The sequence below is a fragment of the Solanum dulcamara genome, chromosome 6 (assembly GCF_947179165.1).
Source record: "Solanum dulcamara chromosome 6, daSolDulc1.2, whole genome shotgun sequence".
Classification (NCBI taxonomy): Eukaryota; Viridiplantae; Streptophyta; class Magnoliopsida; order Solanales; family Solanaceae; genus Solanum; species Solanum dulcamara.
The window spans coordinates 36,695,968-36,701,390 of NC_077242.1; the positions used below are offsets into that span (position 1 = coordinate 36,695,968).

At 39.3% G+C, this 5,423-nt stretch overlaps 1 pseudogene; it reads right to left on the minus strand.

Moving 5' to 3' along the window:
• Positions 1-314: 314 nt before the first annotated feature.
• LOC129893595 (5S ribosomal RNA) lies at positions 315-434 on the minus strand (annotated as a pseudogene).
• Positions 435-5,423: the final 4,989 nt, after the last annotated feature.

A 5,423-nucleotide genomic window follows, 5' to 3' on the forward strand; every position in this document is an offset into this window, starting at 1 on the left:
TTCGGGACTATACCAACTGAGGATAGACGAAACTCAAAGTGGCTCTAAAGGCCACTATATGAACGAACTTTAGCGCTACTCAGTAGCCAACCCCAATGAATGGGTGCGTACAAAAAGGGGGAAATACAATAGGAGGAGTTAAACCAAAATGACCAAAAAGGGACATGGTCGTAGTGGAACTAAAGATCTACCTCTATACCTGTTGCAAGATAACAGAGGAAAGGGCAAGGCAACACATAAAGACTAGTGAGACGACGCTAAGATAAATTTTGGGCTAAGTTGAGTGCCCCACACATTATTGCAAGGATTACCATGAAACGCGACATGAGGACTTCCCAAGGAGGTCACCCATCCGAGTATTTCTCTCACCCAAGCACGCTTAACTTCTAAATTCTGGTGGAATTTAGTGCGATAGTGCAGGTGTGGTCGCGCGAGATGGAAGAATTTGAACTAGCGGCGGAGAAACGACATAAGATTATGTTCCTAGAGTACTATAAATTACATTAAGGGTATTGTTAAAAGGATTTAAGCAAGACAAGAAGGATTATCTAATTACTAACTGACAATGCACTCAAATCCCATAGTTCTTCAATATAGTACTAGTTAATGAGAGGCAAACCACAAAATGGCTATATGGGCCAGTGGGCGAGAGAATTTCGACACCACTTGGCAGCCAACTCTTAGGGTAGAAAAAAGCAAAACCCAAAAGGTAAGGGTACCAGTTGATGTAATTTATGGAAGAAAGGAAATAATACATGAGGTCAAAAATCCCACAATATGACCAGGGCTACAAGACTCACTTCGCACTCCAGCGCCAGATGACTCTAGAGGGAATGTTACCTGTGGATTAACAATATTAGCCCATGCTCCTTCAATCAAAGGCTACCTACTCAGCCGAGAAGGTGTAAAATTATAGGGTAAAGGAGTGGTAGGACCTTATGGAGTCCCCATAGCTATTATCCCAGACGAAGGAGCCCAAGTTACAGTAACTACCTAGAATCAGTTCGCAAAGAAACTGGGAAGACACATAAGTCTTCGTACACTACTTTACCCTCAAACCTGATAAACAGACTAAAGCCTACCACTTGAACGTTAGAAGATATGTCATGAGCTGGTGTTGTTAACTTCAAAGGTAGCTGGGATGATTATCTATCACATATCAAGTTTCCTATAATAATAATTACTACTCTAGTATCCCAATGGCCCCGTACAATACTGGTAGAGCAAGACGTGTAAGTACCCTATTAGATGGGTTGATGTTAGAAAGACTAAGCTAAGAAGGCCCGACATGATTAAGCAATCTATTGACTAAAAGCCTAGAGTCGACAGAAATGATATATAGATAATCGACATCGAAATACAAAGTTCAAATTGATGATTGAATGTCCATAACAGGGTCACCCAGAAAAGGAAACTTAACCCAAAATATATTAGACTGTATCAAGTTGCTCATAAGGTGGGCAACGTGGCTGGTAAGTTGAGCTTACCACCTTATTTGGAAACTATACGCCCAGTCCATCAGATAGGGATGCTTCGTAAGGGTACTGGCGAGCCACCTTGGGTATATTCCATAGATGATGTCTAGGAAATGGAATCCTACGAGGGACAACCTATCGCCATCTTAGATCGACAAACTAGAAGATTGTAGACTAAAGACGTGCCTTCCGTCAAGATACTGTGGCAAAACTAAAACCATAAAAAAGATGACCGGGGAAGCTGAAGAGAACATAAAACACTAGTATTCACACCTATTCCCGATGTCTACAGGTAATCCCAACTCCTGAAACTCATATATTAAGTACTTGGATAGAAGTATGTGTTATGGAAACAATAAAGAATCTCCCTGCGATTTGTATAAGGTGCTAAGAGAAGTTTTGTTTAACATTCAGGGACGAATGTTCTAAAGGGAGGAAGGATGTTACACCCCATACTTTTAAACTCGGAATGTCTCATAAGTTCCTTAGACATTATCATGTGAGCTGGATACGCTACGACACTATCAAACGACTCTAAGGAAGGGAGAATGTGATACCCCAGAGTAGAGAAGGTTGGAAATGGAGTCATAAGAATCTGGAAGGAATTGGAGGCCAAGTGATGAGTCGTAGGACTTGACTTACCTACGTAAGCTACTAGCTTAGAAGTTTTATATACTTGAGCTACTTGAGGACATACCAAGCTTATGTAGCATGGATTACATAGGCTCTTAAAATAGGATGAGATTACGAACCCACGAGGAAGGGGAAAAGATGACATACAGAAGACAATGGAGGAGTGACACGTGGAATCACCTCAAGCAAGCAGGTGGCCCACCTTCTTGGGGGGATTGGACCCCACGCCACGTGGCAGCCCCTTATTGGCAATATGTATGTGTTGGCCTAATGGGGGCCGAACACGTGTCACCCTTAGGGGCTAAAATATGTCACCCCCTAAGGCAACATATATCTACATGTTAAATGACTCATAGATCATTTCTTGGTTCAAAACTTCAGCAACAACTAAGAACAAAAATGTAGAGAAGAAAAGACAGGCAGCCACGGCTTGAAGAAAACTAAGGTAAGTCTCCAATTTTTCTCCGTGAATTAATTATCTAAGGTGTTCCTCGGACACGTGGAGGTGTATATATGTGTATTAGGATTAATAATGAGTCATTACTTCAGCCTTAAACTTGGAAACTTGAGAGAAAGTTGAAAGAACAAAGAGAGAAAACGTTAAGAGCTAGTTAACAAACCCGTTTTTGAATGGGACTATTGTTAGTAATATTAGTATAACTTCTTTTGTAAAGATTCGTTTCAAGTGATTCAATATGTTTTGGAAAGGTATTTCATAGTTATATAACTTTTATTTAGTCTTTAAAATCCAGTTTTGCTTTTATCTGCTCAAAAAAGGGTGATGAAGTATAAAAGAGGTACTGCCCAGATTTTGGTTTTGGACATCTTACATGGACTGCTGTTGGTATTTTGGGCATATCATTTTGTACAGAATTGATGTAGGGGTGATTCAAAATTGTAGGCAACCCTAATACACATTTCTATAACTTTCATGGAGGACATAAAGCCTGTTTTCCTCAATTACCCCTTCAAAATGAAGCGACAATGCAAGATAGTAAGCTGTCCAGAATTCACATTTTGATAGTTTGGAGTGAGTTGTTTGGGGTTTGTATTGTGTAATGTTTGTGTGAATTGTTTGTATATATGTTGTAGATTATTGTTATTGGTTGGCTGTAGTTATTAGGGGTATGATTGGAAATTCGGATAGGGCATATTATAGGGGAGGTGCTGCTCGATTTCTGTTAACTCTTTAACTAGTTAAGGAGCTAGTCGAGAAGACAAGCAAGGAAATGAGTTTTGTGAATACTCATGTATAATTAAAGTTGCTGAATAATCAAGGGTTGTTGATATTCATATTTCTTTCATATTGAATAGGTTCAAAGGATGACGAGGTGAACGGGATAAAGAGTAACTCATAAGAGGTATGTGAAGCTTCTCTTGGTATGTTTTTGGTATAGGTATGTAAAGCCTATCTTTTCTCTTTCTTTTGGCATGTCTTAGATGTAAGCAGGATATGATATGAGCTTTGGAGGTAATTCCATTCCCAAGTTGTGAATATGACTTCAGGACCTTCACTCACTTTTGAATGTTAAACTTTAAAGTAGTAAGCTACTATCTTCGAGTCTTCGATAGGTTAAATAGTAACTGGAGGTATAGGCCTCTATCCTTAAGGGCTCAACGAGGACAGACATCTGGATCCTATAAGTTGTTTGCAACATTGTGACACATGTATATAGTTTTTGACAATACATATACTCCTCCGTGACACCTAGCAGGTGCTTCAATTACTTCCAAGTGACGATTCACTTGATGACTTCATTGAGTCTCAGATAATGATTTAAATTATTTTTTATTTCTCACTACTCTATCATGCATACTGTAACACTTCTTTCGTCGACCTCAGGGCTAGGAATAGTAATCGTGCACAATTCTACTACATTGTTCATCGTTCCCTCACTAGAGGGTCGGGTACGTATGTATATATATAATGATGTGATGATGTGTTATAATAAAGAGGTGATGGTACTATAAATATGATTCACCGGATCCCTGATAGGGCTGGCTATATTGAAAATTTAAGCATGCATGATTTTACTTTTCCAGGTACGAGTTTCTGATTTGATATTTTATCCCCTACTTCTCTAATTCATATATGCCTCTAGTCGTATTGTGTTATGTTTTACATACTCAGTACATATTTCATACTGACCCCTCTTTTCTCGGGAGGGTTGTATTTCATGCCTGCAGGTATAGGTACAGGTTTTGGGAGTCCGTCATCTTAGGATCCCACTCAGCTCAGCTGGAAGAGGCTCCATTATATCGGAGCCCAGTTTTTGGTATTGGCCATTGATGTATAGTATTATTTTGTTATTCAGGCATACGGCGGGGGCCTTGTCCCACCATATGTTGTCATTAATATTGTTAGAGGTCTGCAGACATGTATATGTGGGTTGTGTATATCAGTTTGATTCAGCTGGGTCTACATAATGTATGGTATATGTTATTATGTTATGGCAGCCTTATTGGCTTGTATGCCCTTTCATGTTACGACATAAATAAAAAGGGCTACAGGTTTATGAAAATGTTATCGCCCAATGGGGCTCTGTTATATGATATTGTTTTATTTACAGTTCAATTTGACCACAACTGATAGTTAGGTATATAGGAGGTCTAGGTTGGACCCCAGTCACGGCTTATAGGGTTGGATCATGACAGTAGGGTCCGACGATCGCGTTTATCCTCCCATGCATGGCTAGAATTGCTTTGCTATCATTTCTTTATCGGTAAGTCCTCATGTCTCGAAGGCATAACCAAGACGAGTTTATGTTCTTTCATCCTGACGTTTCTTTCTTCTATGGGTTATGTAGAAACACGTCTTATGCCCCTATCTAGACTATAGTAGAGGAATGTTTAGACGATTATGATTTGTCGTTCTAACTATTTGGATATGTTGTTTGAAGCTCTTCTTTCTATCTGAATTTTTATTTGAGACTTATCTTCTGCTTATGCTTGACTTGATGTTTTAAGTTACCTTATGTATGCCACGTATGATAAGATGCTTGGTTGGGGTCTCTCAAGATTCCGATCATCGTGTCATGCCTAGGGCCTACCTTGGGTCGTGACACCCTCGAACCATTTCCTTGGAAAGCAAACCTCCCTTCCAACATTTTCAATAACTTGGACTATGTCGCAAAGAATTAAAAATAACCCTTTAAATCTCTTTACCATTTAGACCCTTTCCATCATGATACAGATTCACACAAAGTGACAAAATGACCTTGTTTGAGATTTTTTTGTGGCTACTGATGGCATGTTCAACACTGTAACTATGATTGCTAATGTATTTGTAGATACAAAATCTGTCCGAACATTTAT